Source organism: Equus asinus, chromosome 18, assembly GCF_041296235.1.
Source record: "Equus asinus isolate D_3611 breed Donkey chromosome 18, EquAss-T2T_v2, whole genome shotgun sequence".
NCBI lineage: Eukaryota > Metazoa > Chordata > Mammalia > Perissodactyla > Equidae > Equus > Equus asinus.
The window spans coordinates 15,401,510-15,422,638 of record NC_091807.1 but is presented as its reverse complement, the minus strand read 5'-3'; positions in this window follow the sequence as shown (position 1 = coordinate 15,422,638).

The following is a 21,129-nucleotide window of genomic DNA, read 5'->3' as shown; positions in this document are numbered from 1 at the left end:
CCTCTGAATCACTGCTTTATTTACAGTGGAGGAATGTCGTAGATATCGTATTTCATCAGCCATGATGGCTTGAATATGTTCCGTGAATAATTACAGTATCTTTTCATCTCCCTTTTGTTATAGGAAACCTTTATAGTAAAGGCTTTTAAATATGCAGTGGGAGTGTGTAATCCAAGTATCAAGTCTGACGAGAAATTGTTCTGGCAAGTTCAGAACTCTCTCAAAATTCATGGTTTGGAGTTTCATATCTAATTGGAACCTTTTAATGTTGGAATAGGTTTACTCTTATGAAAAGAGTGTAAAGCTTTTAAGCAAGGAGGAAAAAAACCTTTAAGAAATACTCAGCAGGATTCTGTGACATTAAAATTATGTTTATTTAAAAACAGAAACTCCCGTGTTCTGGTGTCTTAACATAAAGAGAGTCAAAAATGGGAATTACATACACATTGACAAGAATTACAAGGCTCTGAAAAATTGCTTGTGCAAAAGGCTTTGCGAGTTGCTGTTGAGCCAAATAATTGAAAAATATCTTGAGAGTGTCAGCGATGTAATGGGGGTTTCTGCTTAACAAGTTGCCATTTGCTAGAATTTTCTCTCGAGTATGTGCCAGCTGTGTAAAGACCTAATTCGGGTTTTTGGTCTCTTAATATTGACTTAGACCATCCTGGGATCATTTGCTGCTGCATTCCTAGGTTTTACAGTGAGGGGAACAACCCTCTCCCCTTTTATGAAAATATTTTCTAGTTGTCACTTTTGAACTCTCGTCTGCAGCACAAGGCAGGCACATTAGTCATGCTAAGTGATCAAATAAAAGGAATTAGAAAATCTATCCTTCCTGGTCTCCTTCCAATCTCTGTATGTTCAGTGCAAATGGCTCTCATATGGCTTAACCTCGGTGAGAATGTTATGTGTATTGCATGGAAAGAATCCTTTCTAAATATTAAGCTTAGAAAGAAGTTGTCAATGTAAGGCATCGTAGTGCACAGGTAAACCTTAGCTCAAGAAACAGTACTTCTCGTCAGTAACAAGCAAAAATGGCTTTGGCAGCATCTACCAAATTGAGCTTTTGGAAAACTGGGCCTCAAAGATGGAAAGAATTACTAAGAAAGTCTGAGGTGGGACAGCTCCCTGGTTATATAAACATAAACTTGATGCCCATTTTGGAGCTACATGTTTTAATTTTGCTAAAGTTTATCATTTTTTAAAAAGTGATTCAAGCATTTTACATTCTATTTTGCATGCAAAGATGTATTTACCTATCTCAATGACACAAAGACTTTCTTCCTCTATTTCCTTTAGGAATTTTTGAGATTTGATGCTTAGGTCTAGAAATCCTCTTGAATTAGGAATACATAGTGTTAGCTAAGGACCATGGTCACGTTCTTCCACATATAAATATCCAGTTGTTGCAACATTATTTTGTAAAAGACATTTCGTTCTCTCGTTGAAAGGCCTTTATACTTTATTTGAAAATATTTGGCCAATTATGTTTGGATCTGTTTCTGGACTCTTCTATTTATCAATGTGTCTATTTTTTATGCACTACTACATTCTCTCAATTACTGTATATTTATGAAATCAGAACATTTTAAGTTCTCCAATTTTTCCCTCTTCTAAAAAATTGCTTTGGCTATTCTTGTTCATTTGCATTTCCATAAAAATTTTGGAATCAGCTTGATAATTTCTGCAAAAACATGCTGGAGTTTTGATTGGGATTGCACTGAAATTATAAATTTGGAGAAAACAGATTTCTTAACAATACACACATAACCACCTACAATTAGTAAAATCACAATACTATCATCAGTACAGTACTATTAAGTAATTTATAGGCCTTATTCAAATTTCACCAGTTGCCCTGTGAATGTCCTCTTTCTGGACCACGATGCAATCCAAGGTCACACATTGCACTTAGTTGTCGTGCCTGCTCAGTCTCTGTTTTTCTGGAACCGGCTTCAGTCTTTCTCTTTTGTTCAAGTCCTTGACACATTTGAAAAGTACTGGCCAGTTCTTTTGTAGACTACCTCTCAGTTTTGGTTTGTTTGATGTTTCCTCATGGTTACGTTTAAGATATTCATTTTCACAAAGAAAACCATAGAAATGATGCTGTACTCTTCTCAGTGTATCACATTAAGAGGTAGAAGTTCTCACTGTGTCTCATTACTGGTGATGTTAACTCTATCACTTGGTTAACTTGGTGTCTGCCATTTTCTCCACCATAAAGTTACTCTTCTTTTCTTCGAAATTAAAAAGTACGTTGTGGAGGATATATTTCCTCACATTGGATGTGTTCTATTAATATGTTTTCACATTTATTGACCCTTTTATCTCTATTTCTGGTAAGCCTATCTACTGGATTTTTTACTTCCAGTGTTAAAATTTTTAGCTCTAAAATTTCCGATTTTCAATATTTGCAGAGATACCTTATGTCTTCATTCACTACAAGTCTAATTGTCTTTATGTCACTGAGCAGAATTATAACTCTTTCTTTAAAGCACTTGTGTAATAATTCCAACATCTGCTAACCTCAGGGTTGGCATCTGTTTATAGTCTTTTCCCTTGAGACTGGATCACATTTCCCTGGCTATTTACATGTGAATAATATTGGACTGTATCCTGGACATTCTGAATATTAGATTGCGGAGAATCTGGATTCTGTTATATTGCTCCAAAAAGTGTTGATGCTTTTGTTTTAGCAGGCAATTAACTTGGTTAGACTTGAAGTGCAAACAGGCATGTCTGCGGTGGGTGGCTGCTTAGATCTCAGATGAGTACCTTAACCCATAGCTGTGAGCTGCTTTCCATTTGTCCCACTCAATACGTGGTTCAGTGGCCAGCCAGAGACTAGGGCTAAGTTTAAGCACAGAAATTGGGATCCTCTTTCTCTGGCTGTCTCCTCTCTAAGTCTCCTCTCACTGTCTGGTAACCCTGGTTGCCTTGTGCTTCTTGTCCAATTTCTTTTAGCCAGTAAGCCAGCAGGCTTTCTATCAGTGTTTGAACCGTCCCTATGCCACTGCCACCGCAACTGAGCTGTCCTCAGGACAAAATGCAAAAAAACCGAGGAACTCAATCTGGCTGATTGCTTTCACCAAGTTTTGGCTCTGCTCCAAAATCAGCCTATCATACTGCAGTCTCCAGAACCTCAAATTAGTTGTGACTGTAATTTTTCCCATTTGTGGGTATTTTTTCTAGGAGGATCACTCTGTTAGATGATCATTTCTCCATTAACATGAAAATTTCAGAGAGGAGTTGGAAACTGGATTTTGAATGGTTAAAAGATATTTTCCTAAAAATTACAGTGCATATGAAGAGTAAAGTACTTAAGGAGACTTTTAGACAAAACTTCACTTACCTGATATAGCAGATTCCCTTGGCTATCTCCCAGCTCATAATGAACCGCTTAATTACTCCCGCCTACTTCAGACCTCCTCAGACCTATACTGTTAGGACCTAGCAGCCATATTTATAAAATGGCACCTTGAGTCCCTGGCCAGAGTTGGTTGAGAAATGACTGGACACTTTATCTGATCTGGGGCCTGGTCAGTTCTTTGAGAATTAGGAATTAAGATCAAGAGAGCCTGTCTCTCCAATACGGCTTGAATTCTACCATATATAGTCGTGCCTCTGTTCTTCTGCCACAGTGTGATTTGAGTAGAAGCAAAAAAAAAGCAGTTTGACAAAATAGAAATAAAGTAAATGTACAGAGTGAAGCAGAATCCAGAAATGGTGAGAGAATGGTCCTAGTGGCCAATATCTTCTAATGCTTCTTGTTGTCCCACCTGACATCTGGCTGCGTTCTTTTCTTTAACTACTATTAGTGATTCCTGTAGCCTAATGAGAAATCCCCTCTTTTTCCCTAAGCTGGCTTTTGTGATTTGCAAGTTCAAGAATTCTGACTAATCCTTACACTTGCCCTCTTACAAGCATTGCAAGAAGGTTGACATAACTATAGTGATGGATACACACAGAACAAATGTGCCAGGGGATGTTCAAATGGCAAGAAATGGGATAAAATTTCTTGATATTTAAAGGGAGATAATTTTTAAATCCTGTTAAAATTACCATATAGGTCTTAGGCAAGGATCCTGACTGTTAATCTGAATGCAATCAGAAGAAAATAGATGCAAAAAAATTTTATAAGCTGTGGATTTTTCTTCCTTATTTAAGTAAATGCTAAATGAGATAATGTTGTGAGTTATAAACTCTGAAAATGCAATATTTGTGTCCTGTCCTGATGCTCATTCCCCACCTTAGGGTCAATTCCATTACTATAATTAAGTTTCTGCTTAATCAATTTTATTTCTGTACTTAATAAAAAGAGGCAATTTTTCTAGATGCTCTGTTTTGCCAATTATATACCCACTAAGAAATCAATTACTTAACAAAAGTTAAAGTAATATGATTTGAACATGAATTACTCTCTAACAGGACATCAAGAGCCAGATGAAAAATCAGAAAATGTCTCCCCATCCCCCCAAATAAATAAATAAATCTCAGTAAAAGCAAATCTTGGGATCCTTTGGATTTGTCAAACATTTCATGGATCTTCCAAAACATTTTGGCAGGATAATCCCCTAAAGTGATTCATTATCCATCAATTCATATTTCAATGTCACTTAATATTTGTTGAATATTCACAACATGCCAGCATCGCACAGCTGCTGAGAACATGCTTCTCTGTCTCTCAACCTCACACTGCATGTTTTTTTAAAGATGGAAAAATAACGTAAGTTTTAAAATTTATAACATAAATTTGTCAAGAGGATAGGAGAAAATTGGTCTGAAAACAAATCAGCACGCCCACCCTTCGAGAATTAATCTTCACGCCTATTAGGAAGATAACCATTGGTTTTAAAGCAGAAAATCATGTTTCTTATTTCTGTTTCTATATATTATATACATCCCTTATTTTTATTTATGCATAAGTTTACATACATGTATTTATATTTATCTGGAAATCTAATTTTTATTTAATTTTGACATTACTTTTATGTGTCTATGTATACTTTAATGCTACCATTACTTCTATAAATATTTCTTTTATCCATAATCTAATTTTCATCCACAACCTAATTTTTAAATCTCTATTTAGATATATGAGTATATCCATTTCTTAACAAATACTGAAATTTCGTCTTACCTGTCTCTTTTGTATTTCTAATTTGACAATAATGACATAGATACTTCTATCTTCCTTTGGCTCCCAGAAGAGGAAACACTTAATCTCCATTTGCCCCATTGATCAACAAGCTTCACCCCCTCACTTCATTCAAGTATCTGCTCAGAGAGACTTTTGCAGATCACACTGTCAAAAATGACATATACACAACTACTGGCCACACTCTCGATTCTTGGGCTTTGCTTTATTTTCCTTCCCTGATGTATTGGGTTGTTCTGAATTTGTTTATGGTCTCTTTCCACCCACTCTAAGAAGAAGTCCATAAAACAGGGATTTTGTTTTTATTCTTTCCTATACCTCCATAGGGCAGAACAGTGTGTACCATCGACAGGTGCTTCACAAATATTGTTGACCTAATGAATGAATTCTCTAAGAAAAAGTATTGTTTTCCTCTTTATTCCAATCTTAATTTCAAAACGGACTTCAATTTGCGAATCAGTCTATGTGCTGTCTTCTACATTGCCATTTTTTTCCCCGTTTGAATTTAAGATTTATTCCTTTTTGCACAAACTTCCCTCCATCCTGATTACACAAGGGCCAGGTATGCCCATTTTTGTGAAAACATCTCCTGGCTTTTTTTCTGGTAGAAATCTTCTTTAATCATTTTTTTCTTTGTATTTAATCCCTTCACCAAGACTTTTTATAAAGAATGTACATGGTGAGTGTTAATAGTGTAAGATAAATAAAATGAATTGCTTTGCAAAATTATTTAGATTCAAGATCTTAAACACTCATATGTTGATTTTTATGTAGTTTCTCTAATATTTTAATGCATTCTAAAAGGCTTCAATTAAGATAAAATATAAAAAACACAAACTTTTAAATACTCATATAAAATCTCTTTTGATTTGAATGAATGTTAATGTTTTGTTACATTTTATTGACCTAAAAGATAATTAGGGATGTAACAATATTATTAGCTATTATATGCTGTCATTAACTGTGATTTTTCCATAATAAAATTAGAGATTCATAAAGAGCATGAAACCTTATAAAAAGGCAAGATGGGAACAATATAATTTGGGAACAAACAATTAAATTTGCTTATTGTAGCAATTTCGTGAGATATCACCAATGCACTATGGCTCCAGAACATTCCACTCACTATTTTTTCTACTCCAGAATAATGGACTGCTACTTTCCCCAAAATACACGAGGAGATTACACAGTGGCATCTGGTTGCTTTTCTTTTGCATCTTTCAAATAAAATATTATGTATTTCAGTCCAAAGTTTCCTTAAAATGCTGTATTTGTCAGTGTGCTTTACAGTGCCTAGCATGTTTTAAATTAACATTAAAAGGAAACAATAGTGATGAGCATCATAATTATTCAGTAATAGCCCAAACAGCTGCCTGACTTTCTTTTTTGTTCCTGCTTGAAATTTCTTTTCATATTTTGAAAGAGGGCAAGTGTGGAAGATGACCTTTTTGATTGAAGTTGTGTGTGTTTTTTAAGGGTAGGAATATAAATCATATTAACTGGAAGTTTAGATAACAGATTCTCATTCTCTTTTCTCAAAAGAGTTTTGGGGAATAAGGAAAGGTTATAGTAATAATATCAAAACACTTTTGTTTTTCTGAGAACAGAGTACTACTTCCCAATAGACATTTTGGCTGATAGAAACAAGTTAAGGTGATGATAGTTTTATTGTTATCTGCATAGACATCTGACTATTTTTTCTATTAAGTTCTTGACCTGAAAGTCTATGTAATAAGTGATAATTTGACCACAGGTAAATATTGCTGCTATATACTCTCATAACATCTTACGCATACCCATATCTCAGCACTTTCTTTGTTGAATTGTGTTAATCTATTTATGGATTTCCTCCTTGTTAGACCTCATACTCTAGAGGGCAAAGTTCACAGTTACGTAGCTTTTCACGCCAAGCACAAAAACAGAACCTCTATTACGGAGTCACTGTCTTCACTGAAATACCCTGCCAGACGAGGCTTACGTGTTCCTCCCACGTACCTGACTAATAAGTGGATTAAAGGAAGTTTTTTCCCAGAAATGTAACCAACATGTAAGTTTCTCCAAGATGTTTATAAGGGTAGCCAACCATTTATATCTGTGATGATGTTTCCAAAATAATCTAGACATTTTCTATCCAAAGTACTCTGAATGTAAGATAAGCAAATGATTGGGGTATTAATTTTCTTTTCATTTACATGATGCAGTATTTGAAAGAACATTGGGCTGGGAGTTTAAAAATGTCCTTTCTAATTTTTCTTTGGCTAATCTGCTGGGCAGTTGTGTGAAATCAGTAAACTTCTCTTGGCTCAGTCTTTACAGTCTGGAAAATGAGACGGATGGTTTATGTTGTCTGTATGGGTCTGTTCAATTTCAACATCTCAGATTCAAATTTCATCTATCAGTTATCTGTTGCATTTGAACTCCCACCACTTCATTGCAATAGGTTAGAATTCTTGTCCCAACTCCCTTAGAAACCACTGTGTCTCATTTTGTTCCTATAAATCATATTTAGTTGGTTTTGCAAAACTAAACAAGGTAATTGTAAGCAAAGGCTCGAAAACAAAAGCTTAATACTAATACTATTAAGAGCTACTATTTACTGAGTACCTAACTGATAAGGACCACGAGGTGACTTTTATATTTTTACCCTCCTAACAACCAGTTTGAGTTAGGCATTAGCATTCTTATTGTTCCAGCTACATAGCTGCAAACCAAGGCTCAGAGGAGTGCAATGCATTATCCACATTTCCAAAGTTGTACATCCAAAAAAGGTTAAAGCAGAGATTAAATCCAGTTCTTGGTTTTCTTTTCAGAAATTAAAAAAATGTCTGGCAACATTTTAAATCTAACAATGTGTGTCACATGGGCAGCTGGAAGTCTAGAATAAACAACATGTTTACAAAAGCACCACGTAAATCAACAACTAAAAAAGAGTTATTTAAATTTTCAAATACAAAAACCTCTAAAAAGTGAATTTTGACAGGGACAAATATTTTTTCCAGCCTTTGTTGTCATTGTTACTGCATACATCAAAACTGTTCCCACATATGTCACTTATACTCTCACCTTCCATGGTGGGATTTTTTAGAGATAATACGTCCATGATTTCATGTTCGTCTTTAACCGAATCCCTTTCATGAGGTATTATTTTATAGCCTATAATTCCTGAAAGATACTTGAGGTAGAAATCACCTCTATAAAAATAGTTTTATATCTATAAAAATATAGAAACATTAAATTTTTTAAAAGATCAAAGGTCAGTCTTACTGTTTTTGTCTTTTTCTCCAATCACCTTTTAAGCCATAATTCAAAAAAACAATTTCAACTAAGACTCACATGTCATATTTCAAATGGTTATTTAACTTATATAATATGGCTTGTTTCCATGCAAAAATGAATGGCTACCCCAAATTATTCCTAAGGAGCTCGTGTTTGATTTTATAATGTAACAATTCATGAATACTGCACTGACTGCCAGCACACTAATAGTGTGATGACTTCACATAAATTGCAGCCATGGGGAGAGATGGCAGGTGTTCCAGAGAGGCAAGAAGATATACTTTAAAAAACTGTAATGCATTAGATATGAAAGGTGAGAAAAAGAGAAAATTCAAGGATGAATATTGGGCTTCTCAACTGTGGAAGTGGATGTATGGTGATGTCATACAGAGATCAAAGATACAGAAAAGGACCAGCTTGAGGGCAGGAAAGAGAGAAATCATGGAAATAAAATATTGCTCTATTTTTTCTTGCATTTGATTTTTTCCTAATTTTCTTATTCCAGTAAAATACACATAACAAAATTTACCATCTTAACTATTTCTAGATGTGTAGTTCAGGAATATTAAATACATTCATAATGTTGTACAATCATCACCACCATCCATTTTTATAATTCTTTTCGTCTCGCAAAACTGAAACTCCATATCCATTAAACAATAACTTCCAATTCCTCCCTCCCCCAGCTCCTGGCAACCCCCGTTCTACTTTCTCTCTCTGATTTTGGTTACTTTAAGTACCTCATGTTAGTGGAATCATGCAGTATTTGTATTTTTGCAACCAGCTTATTTCACTTAGCATAATGTCCTCAAGGTTCACCCATGCTGCAGCATATGTCAGAATTTCCTTCCTTTTTAAGGCTGAATAATATTCCATGGGATATAGGTACTACATTTTGCTTATCCATTCATCCAGTGATGGACACTGGGTTGCTTCCATTTTAGCTATTGTGAATAATGCTACTATGAACGTTGGTGTATGAATATTTCTTTAAGACCTTGCTTTTAACTCTTTTGAATATATACCCAGAAGTGAGATTTCTGGATCAAATGATAATTCTATCTTTAACTTTTTGAAGAGACACAATACTGTTTTCCACAGTGTCTGCACAGTTTTACAGTCCCATCAACAGTGTACGAGGGTTCCAATTTCACTACATTCTCACTAAGTCTTGTTATTTTCTGTGTTTTTGATGGTAACCATCAAATTGATGTGATGTGATATCTCGTTGTAGTTTTGATTTGCATTTCTCTAACGATTAGTGAATTTAAGCATCTTTTTATGTGCTTATTGGTCATTTTTATATCTTCTATGGAGAGTTGTCTATTCAAGTCCTTTGACCATTTTTTGAATTGAGTTGTTTGTTTTTTGTTGTTGAGTTGTAGAAACTCTCTATGTGTTCTGGATATTAAAGCCTTCTCAGATATATGATCTATAAAAATCTTGCTATACTGAGCTACCTAAATGGAGAAGTTGAAGAGACACTTGTATATGTGGTTCTTGAAGTGAAGACAAAAGTTGTGAGCTTTCAATATATAGATGGTAATGGAAATTTTGAGTATGGATACAAAGGCGTAAGGAAGTTTTGAGCAGCAGTGAAGACCTCCAAAGTTGAATTGTGTCTCTCTAATACTTTTAATTAAAACACAGTTACCACTGAATTTTCAGGAGTGGGAAAATTAGTAAAGTACAGATTTTAAATAAAACCTACAAAAATCCTTGCAGCTTACAACCTCGCAGCATTTTTTTTTTACTACCCTAACTCAGTTCTTTAAAGCGGTTTTACCATTTTACATTTTCTTCTGCAGACCACAAGTTCTGCTATATTCTTACTCATCCATTCACTCACACACACTTACCATCAGCTGTCAATCAGTGTAATAAAGTATCATCAAAGAAATACATTACCACATGGGATCAGTGATTTTCCCATGTAATCCTGTCAGCAAAACACAAAGCCAGCTTTTTTTAGAGTCAGTTATGCTAAATAAACCATAAGCCTTGTGAATGACAGTAAGTCATCTTAAATGACTAACAGTGAGGCTACACTTTTGGCTCACAGATTTCTGTTATGATCTACACTTCCTATCATCGGGAGGTCTAGTCTAGGTTGACTTAAGAATTACCTAACTCACTAGCTAAGTAAATTATGCTATTATAAATGATAAATACAATAGAAAAATATGCAGTCTTTTTAATGAGACAGAGAGCTATCTACTGGCATAGAAAGATACTCAGGATATGTTGTCTTCGGTTAGGTTCCCACGAAACATTCTGAGAAGAGGCCTGTGCAGAGTGTTTAGTGGAGAGTGAGGAAATGAGAAAGGCAAGATTAGGTAGAAGGACAATCTGACCTGCAATGTAATCATCACTGAGGCCTTAACTGATATTACAGAAAACATTGCCCTGGGATGGTCCTTGAGACTATACCAAAATGTGGCAAAGTGGGGAGGAGGGATCATATCCCTGTATTAGTGGTCATTGGTCACGGCCTTCCTGGAGAGGAAACATAGCTTTGGATGAGGGAATTCCCTGTGGTTGAGGGCAATTCCCAGTTTGGAGTAGAGCTGAAACTGTCAGCAGCTGACATTCCCAGTCTCTATGAGAGAGTTCTTTGGCCCTGATGAGGGCTCTGGGCGGGGTACCACACTATTCACTACAGTCCTCCCTTTGTATCACTCAGATCTGCTTATTTTTTATGGTAAGTTGACCCCTTTTTGGAAGTGCTCCTTCAAGTTTATGATTGGTTAAGTTTCCAAGGAAAACTAAAAAAGAAGGGTTAGTAGGATGAATTACAGCCCTCAGTGAAGCAGTTGATCTCAAATCCATGATAATCAGCATACCCATTTCCAGAATCCATTCTATATTGCCGTCACTCTTGGCTAACAGGCCTGCTGGTAGAGGTGTCTTACCTGTAGGGGTGGCCCAGAACTTTAATTGTGAGACATCTGATTCTCTAGTGACCAAGTCCTTTTTATGCTGTGATTCTTTGTTTTTGCCTTTAACATTAAAACTGGACCTGGGAACACCCAAAAGACCTACCTCGTCCTGATTATCAGCATCAATTACCCCTGCTAGGATGGTGACTCCCTTTCTTGCCTGCTGGTCTCTTAGAGCAAGAAGCACCAAGTAACTGGGTGGCAGCTGTAGAGTAAGCTTCAATGGAATTCTTTTTGTGTCCCACGTGTGAGGACCTCTGGACATACAGAGTTTACATTTGCAAAAATGGGAAGCAAAAATTTCCAAAATGGGTTATTGGAAATGATGTTAAACAGTGCCATTTCTGTTTCTACTTGGATTCTAGACTTATGTGTTTTACCTACCAGAGACACAGAGCCACATTAGTGGTCACTGATTTAAGTTATATATCACAATCTGGAAGATGGCATCTTATCTTCTCGGGGTATCATCTGTAAGCTGGAGCCTTAACTGTGTATACGTGTGTGTGTGTGTTTTCCTAGCTTTATTGATATATAATTGATGTATAACATTGTGTAAGTTTAGGTATACACTGTGATGATTTGATAGAGCTATATATTGTGAAATGCGTACCACAGTAATGTTAGTTGACACATCCTTCACCTGACATAATTACCATTTTGTTATTGTTGTTGCTGCTATTATTATGGTGAGAACATTAAAGCTCTACTCTCATAGCAACTTCCAAGTATACAATACAGTATTGTTAACTAGAGTCACCATCTAGTTGACCAACATCTCCCATTTCCCCACCCTTTAACCCCTCACAACTACCATTTTACTCTCTGTTTCTATGAATTTGATACTTTTAGATTCCACATATAAGTGATATCATACATATTTGTCTTTCTCTGTCTGGCTTATTTCACTTAGCATAATGTCCTCAGGGTCCATCCATGTTGTCGCAAATGGCAGGATTTCCTTCTTTTTTTATGGCTGAATGATATTCTATTGAATGTATATACCACATTTTCTTTATCCATTCATCTATCTATGGGAATTTAGGTTGTTTGTATGTGTTGGCTATTGTCAAGCTGTGTTTTTAAGCAGACGATGTGCCAAGCTATCAGGCTGACAAATTCTAGGTGGTGCAATGTACGATAGAATAAGTGGATCTCACAGCTGTATGTTCATTTACACACCACGTTTACTTTAAAATAGTTTCTTTATTCTGAAACAATATTATATGGGATCTCATGTTGGTGGATCAAATACTATGTAAGTCCTTAAAAATAATGTTAACTATGGCCCTCTTAGGAGAAAAGGCAAACACATAACAAGGAGTATTCATCAATTCAAGGCAAAATTATTGTATTTCCCTTTCAAGGTAGTCAACTGGCCACAAAGTAGATCATTGGATGGTCTTAGAGGATGGGGCTATATGGAAACTCAGCTTTGGTCTCTGTTGCTGGCAAGCTGGACATTCAGCAGTGTCAGTAGCCAGATAAGAATTGTTCAGTGGAAGCTCATACTGTTGGGCTTATGCATACCTTCCATCTTTGCTACCATTGTCACTTGTTCATAACCTATTGTACCAGCACAGGAGTGGCTGATTACAGGGACTGGCTGATGTAAACTGGCCGTGGCATTTCATCAACTTGATTGTTTAGGGTCTCTTCCATGGTAGGCACTCTCTGGTAAGGGTTGACAAATGGCATAAAACTCTTCATACCTCATTCCCTCTCTTATCTTCTTCTCCAGTCACATGCCACTTGCCCATACCTCTTTGTCCCCAGTGTTATAATTTGTCTCTTTTAAAGTCCCTGACAAATCAGCTAAACTACTGCCCATGAGTTTGTATAGATTCTTACATGTCTATTTCTCTTTCTACACCTTACTCATACCTCTGGCCCTGTTTTTTCCAATTCCTGATTTATCTTTTCTGTCTTACAAAGGCTCATCTGTCTTATGTGCTCTTGGGTTTCACAGAACACATGATTTTGATTCTTCTATAAGGGTTGGATATAAACTTTATATAACATTTTTTTTGTGATAGATACTTCTAGTAAATGGGGTCTTTTAGGTAATATGTTCCAAGTGGCAGGGCTGTTTGAACTTCAGTCTAGACCTGCTGCTGACGCCTTTCTTGCTCTAGAGTCCACTCAATACCAACAGGTTTTCATGTCACCTAGAAAATGGGTTGAAATAATATTCCAAATTGTTAAATTTGCTGCCTTCAGAATCCAAAACGTCTTACTAATTAGTGTGCTGCTTCTGAATGGCAGAAGTTTGGAGAAGTAACCATCTATCTTTAACTTTAGAGAGAATGTTTTGGCATTCCTCAGTCTTGTGGAACCCTAAGAACTTCACTGACATGATTATTTTGCAATGTATATAAATATTGAATCACTATGATGTGCACCTGAAACTAATATATCGCATGTCAATCATACTTCAATAAAAAACTGAATAATAGTGAAAAGATATTAATAACCCCATTTTTAAATAAGAAAATAAGGATTAATAAGGCTCAGCTAGTAAGTGGTTGAATCAGGATTTAAACCCACATCTCTGAAAAAGAAAAAAGAAAAACCTTCACTGATGTGAAAGGACCCTGAATCTTAGTAGGGTTTATCTCCTCTGGGGCACCTTTGTCTTACCAAGGCCTCCAATGTACTTGCCAGTATTTGCCCACTTGGTTTGATTAGCATGATGTCATCTCTTTAGTGGACCTGTGTGATATTCTGCCAGATGTCCAGGTGGTCTAGGTCCCTTTGGACTGTATTATATTGGAGAGAGGGAAAGTTAATATAGCTGTGTGTCAAGATTGAAAATGTAGACTGTTCACCTCACATGAAAATGATCTCCTTCTGAGCCTCTTTGCTGATGGGGAAGGCAAAGAATGCAGCTGCAAAGTCAATGGCCACATACCACAGCTAGGTCTATGTTCCTCTGTTCTAGTTAAAATATAACACATGGCACTGTGGTGCATCCAGGAGTACTATTGAGTCAAACTTGCAATAACACATGGTTGTCTGTTATGATCCATCTAGTTGGTTTTTGCCCTTTTTTTTTTTAAGAGCCAAACTAGTGAATTAAATTGTGATATGAAAGGAACAACAATTCTTTCATTCTTTAAGTTTTTGAGGGTGGCACTAATCTCTGCCATATCCCTTAGAATTCAGTATTGTTTTTGGTTTTCTGTTGGAGAAGGGGCATGGTCTCAGAAGTTTTCATTTGGCTTTCCTACAATGGTACTTACACAGATCAAATAACCAACATGCAGCTTGTTCTAATAATCAAGTATATTTATTCCAATTACACATTTTGAGGACTAGGTTAATTACCACTGAGTGAGTCTGTGGACCAGTGAACCTACGGTGATCTTGACATGGACCAGAATTCCATTTATCACCTAGCCCCTTTTCCCTTATTCTAATAAGGGTCCATGGTGGTGCTTGGGTCCCTAGATATCATTGTCAATTCAGACTTAATTTACATGATTACCTGAGTAAATGGCCATACATATTTTGGGGGAAAGATTGAAGAAATTACTACTGAATGTACTTATTGTGGTGTTCTACGTGTTACGGGTCTGAAAAAAGATCATGATTTTTGTTGGGGCTTCTACCCTCAGGATCCTGATCACACATACAGCTTTAAATCCTTAAGCAATACATATGCTGTCTGCCTATGTTTCTTGCCCATATTTCTAGGGCCACTGCATTTCATTAATTAATTCCATAACTCTCTGCTGATCAGCTTCCTGGCTACTACTTAAATCTTGATATTTAATGCAATAATTGCATGCACCTTGTTTCACATAGTTCATACCTCCACCAGACCACTGTTATTTCAGGATCCTATTAACCTCATGACTATCAGAGAGCTTAGTTTTGTAAAGGCATATCCTCCTTTTGCCCTAACCTACAGATAATCCCCATGACTCAGATTCTCAACAATGCCAGTGTCTCCCTCATCGTCACAATCCTTACTGCTGTAATAAATGAGTATCCTCTGGGCTATTCCAAAGAACATAGTTGTCTGGTAAGTTTTCTGAGGTGGGATAGTATATCCATTCGAGTATGCTTTATTTTCTGAGTCTTTTCATCCCTTCCTTCAATATCTGCCACAGTATTTTCTGGAATTTCTGTTTCATTTGTATGAGTTATTACTTTCTCTAAACGTTCAAGGGCTTTCCTAGAAGTATTGGTACCATCTCTAGTGATACTTGCTGTGATGTTAAATCTGACATTTTAGCAATATATTGATAAATTATTTCTTATTCAACCTCATCTTCTGCCCCCTTGTTCTAGAACCCCCAAGATCCCATCCCATACTCATCCATATCTTTTCAGACCGTATTAGCCAGATCTTGTAACAACTTCAATACAGAGTCTCTCTTCTCCCTTAGAATACATAGTACTTCCCTAATTAGGCTGTGCTGGAATTTGGTCCTTGTTATGGGTCTAGATGCCAGGAGATATGAGGAAGTAAGCATTGTTTTATAACGTCTGGCTCATATGAGACCTCTGTATGATGTCAAGTCAGGGTGTGTGGGTGTGCTGTCTTCTACTAAGGAGGAGTAGGCCACTTTTGCAAACTCAGAAGGTCAGGGGAATCTAGGGTTTAGATTCTCAGATGTCCCTGTTTCAAGTCTCAAGGTTCCATTCTTTCTGGAACTGGAGATAAAATTCGTGGTGTAGGAGACCTTCTGAGACTGAGAAGTCAACTTTTTATACATCTCTACTTCTATTGAAGTCCTTAGACTGGTCCTTCATTCCATAGAGCTACTGGAGATCAGGGTTTCCTTAAATACTGCCAAAGCTACTCTGAGTCTTTCATATTCTGCCTTGAATTATTCATTAATCATCCTGAGCTATCATTATCTCTCTAATCAGTAGAATTCAACAATAGTCATCCAATTCCACCGACCCTGTAGTTACCATTTTTCTCCTACCTCATAAGCCCGAGAGAAATTTTACCAGGCAGTGTATCCTCTCCCCTTGGTATCACATTCTGTCCACCATTAGTGAAAAGTTTAACAACAAATTACTACAAAATGGTTCAGGATATCCATACTCCACCATCCACTAGTAATAATGTTTTCATTACCCACTGACCAGTAGGTAATCCAAATGGAAAATTCCATTTTAGAACATGCTCCTTACAGCTACTACTGGAACAAGTTGTTTTAGATTGGAAGTTCCCTGGAAACAAATTGAGGTAGGAAATTATATGAAGCATCTTAATTGGTGAGAGGTTTCAGGATTTACATGTGTAAGTGTAAAATGAGTGGGGAAAATAAGATTGAGCAAAGGGAGAAGCTGGCTCATAAGCCTGCAGAGAGCTCTGGATATGGAATGGCCCTTCAGAATTGTCCAATTTGAGCTAAAGAGGCTATTTGTGCCCCCACATCAGCCAGTCATTGGCTGTGGACTCTACCCTGGAATGTGAACGTAACTTTGTATGTGGCAGTTTCCCACAGCCAAAGGGAACTACCAGTACAGGGCATGGTTATGAGTCATCAGAAGTGCTCTGAAGAAGGGATCTGGGCAGACTAGGACACTGTCCACTATGTGCTATGTGTGATGATGAAGATGATTATGATGATGTTGATAATGATTATCAAAATAATAGCTAACACTCACACAACACTTTGATGTGCCCATACTATTCTAAGATCTTGTAATATAGTCTTCAGTTAGTCCTCATAGCAACTTTGAAGAGTTAGGTAACACCATTTTTATCACCATTTTTTGAAGGAGAAACTGAAGCACAGAGAATTTGAGCAGCAGGTCTAAAGGCCACACGGGTATAAAGTGGTAGAGCCAGGATCTAACTCCAGGAAGTGGGACTATATTGAATGAAATTAAAAAAGAAATGTGCATAAAGGTATAAAATATGAACCCATTTGGGTCAAAAGCATATGTGTATGTATAGATGCAAATATACATCTATATTATTAACTATAAGATATGTGAAAGTAAATTTACAATATGAATGTGTATATATGTAGATACATATATATATATACACACACATATATATTTGGAACGCCAGTTTGTAACAGTGTTTACCGTTAGGTAATAAGACTGAGGGGCTAAAATAAAGGATTTTTTTTCTTATTCATCTTTGAGGTTTTTTAAAGTTACTCTATTTTATCTTTGTAAAGAGTCAGTCAAAATAAAATTATTCAACTCCCCAAATTCAGGTGTCTCTGTCACTTGGCTAGGGTGCAACTTCCCTCACTTATTTCACCCAGGGCAGAGATGTATTTCAGATATTGGAAAATGTTTTTATACTACTTCCCCCAAAGTTTTAGATTTTGATTCTAACTCTTTTTTTTTCATTTTATCAGGCATTCTTATTTCAACTCTGAGTTTTCTACCCTCAGGGATTTTATTTATTTATGAGTTCCTGTACTTAGCGCGTGATTCACTGTCACTAGTTTTCATTTTTCCATCTGAGTTAATCTGTACATGAATGTAGGTCATGTGGATTTAATTTCTTTAGCAGCGAGGAGATCGATTGCAATACCATCATAATGTCTTTTTCTCTGTGGAATTTGTGTATATTTTGAATGACTGCACCTGCCCACTGTGGGGGTGAGGGCCATCTTTGCAGGGGCTTGAGGGTTATTACTCATGACGCTTTGCAGGAGGAGAAGGGCTAAAAGGAGTTGTGAAAGCAGTGGGAGAGTGTGCGGCAGCTTTCTGTGGTTGGGCTGGTGGAGAGCGTGCAATCCATTTACAAACGCAACTGCCCATGCAACCAGAATCCTCTAAGTTTCATATACTTATCTACTTGACCCCGCTGACACCTCATTATTGCAGGTTCCCATCTTTAAAAATTATGTGCATTTGGTGTCTATGATCTCACTTTCTCCTCTCTCTTTTCTCTGATACTTAAGTTGTTATTCCCTATCTTCTGTGATTCACACTAAGCCCATTAATTTTCCTCTATAGAACAGTAATAATCTGTCTCCCTCACTGTCTCAGAAAAAGAAATGCCAAGGCAAAGCAGAGCTGGAAGAAGAGCACAAGGAGAATATGAGGGCCCATGACTGACTCTGAAGGCAGAGAAATATCCCAAACCCTCAATGTAACTTAATGCTTGTCATTGGGGTTTCAAAGCTCATAACAGTAATTAATCACTTTGCCAAAGTCTTGAAAAGAAGGACTGTAAATTATCGGAGCAGGAATTGATTTTAGTTAATTATCTAGTGTGACTTCATTTTATAGTTGAGAAAACAGATGTAGAAATATTAACAAAATTTCTTAAAGCAACACAATTCTATGAAGAAAGAGTTTTGTAATTCAGAGTATACTTAAAATAGGATTGAGAGTTGGCATAGCAACTGGTAAGGTCAGGCTCTCAGAGTGACCTTTGATACATAGGCCACTGAGGCAAACGCAGTCCTTTGTCCTAGATAGACCTGTGGGCTAGGAAACTCCCCTAAATCCATCCTCAGGACCACAGGCTTGCCTATTTGTCCATACTCTTTCTGGAAATTTCTGTTGATCATGACACTGGGCCTCATCTTCCCAGATTTAATCTTAATGTTAAAGAAAGCATCCTATTCCAGACAAAATCTTTCCAACTCTGCATTGGAAACTACCTGTTTTTATTGGGGATTCCATCTTCAGGGTGGGAGTAGGGGAGAGAGAGAGAGACAGAGAGAGAGAGAGAGAGAGAAACAGAGAGAGAGAGAGCGGAGATAAAGAGATCCTTGGTTCACGGACAGTTCATTCTCAGGATGTCCCATTAAAGAAGGTACATGAAAACCATCCAAGGGACCTTTTCAAATTGCACGTAGTTTCTCATAGTTGAGTTCTATTCTCTTTCAGCAATATTTCTCAACCCTGGCTACAGATTAGACTTACCCAGAGAGTTCTAAAATAACACCTATGGCCAGGTCCCACCCCAGAAAAATTAAATCAAATTCTCTAGGGGTGAGATCATGACATAAATATTTAATACCAAAGAGATTCTCACGTGCAACCAGAGTTGAAGATTTGAGAATCTCTTCCTGGAGGAACGTGGGTCTAACTGAAGAAAGTTGAGGCAGAAAAATCTGAGAACCGTCACTATCACTGTTTCTCTAAGGATGAGGCAGGAGCCTGACTTAGCATTGACACAGTGATGACCAGGAGATGAAAGTAAAAATATAATTTCTCTCGTTATCAGTATTATTACAAAAGCAATATTAACGAATAATTATTTCTCTCTCATTTGTCAGAAATAGGGTAAACATTTCACCATTCTATTTTTAATAGCTAGATTTATTTTTGTGAGAAAGTGGTATCTTTACAAGTAAGTGACAGTTTTATTTTCTTGAGCTTATTGTAACATCATTATTGAAATTAACCAATGTAATTTTTAAAATTACAATGAATTTAAAGCATAAACAGAAACATAGAAGCTATGCTATTTTTAAATTTATAGAACATGGGACATCCACACAGTTCAAATTTATAAGATCTCACATGAATATAAGATTATTTAAAATTTACCTCTTCATATTAGGTTGAAGGATCTCATAATGAAGAGAAACTACTTTGTTTAAAGCAGCCAATATACAAGTAGGGGCTAATAACTGTTGAGTTAGTTTGCTTAAATGAATTTTATCCTTATATCCTTATAAATCTTTAAATATTTTCTAAAAACCTAAAATTGGAAAATATACAGTTTAGAAATGCAAAATTATTGTGAGATAAAAATCTTAGATTTTATTCTGGATGTGATTTTTTGTTTTTATTTTTTTAAAGCAGAATTTGGACTTCTTCATCTTACATGATTCTATCTATACCCGTGGTTCAAAATTGGGAGCAATTTTGTGTTCCCCTCCAGGGGCCATTTGGCAACGTCTGGAGACAGTTCTGATTCTCACACTTGAGAGAAGGAGGATGCCACTGGCATTTGGTAGATAGAAGCCAGATGTGCAACTAAATATCCTACAATATGGGCAGGCTTCCACAAGAAAGAACGATCTGGCCCAAAGTGTCAATAGTGCTGAGGCTTAGTTCTTCTAAACTAACTTCTTAGAAGCTTCATATTCTCTTTAAAAAGCTAGTAAATTATTGATATTTTAATCAATAACATAATTCAATAACAATTTATAAATGTCAGAAAGTATCAACTTGAATCTATAAAATAATGCCTATACTGTGTTATAAACCAAAACAGAAATCTATCAAATAACTCCTTGAATGTCCATACTTTGTTTATTACTGTCATAATTCACATATGTGATCCCTCTTCCCTGATCAAAAAAGAGCAGGTATATACACAGTATGACAGTTCCTTTGAATGGGTTTGCTCAACAGGCATTCCAGCCTCCTTTTAGTATATGAAACAAACAGAAATAAACAAGAAACTACATTTCCTACATGTGATTTATAGTCCCATTGTTCTAGATGTGAGATATATGTATATTTGACTTATAATCCTTTGATCTAGATGAACTAGATCATCTAGATGTAATTTATAATCCTTAGATTAGATGAACTAGCACACAATTTTTATTTCAAACTAAGTCACGTGGCTAGGGAGTCAGGGTATCAGAAATCCATTCTACTGATGCAGATATTGACATACGCAGTGTTGTCCTGGAGCTGGCAGATGTAGCAACATCTTCCTGATTTTCCACGCAGTTTCCTACTTTTACAGCTTCTGGATTGTGACAGGGACTGCAGCTCCCTTGGTGGACCAATTCTGCAATGTAACTTCACGAATGATTCCTGGAAACTCAATCAAGAGTCAGAGTCTTCAGC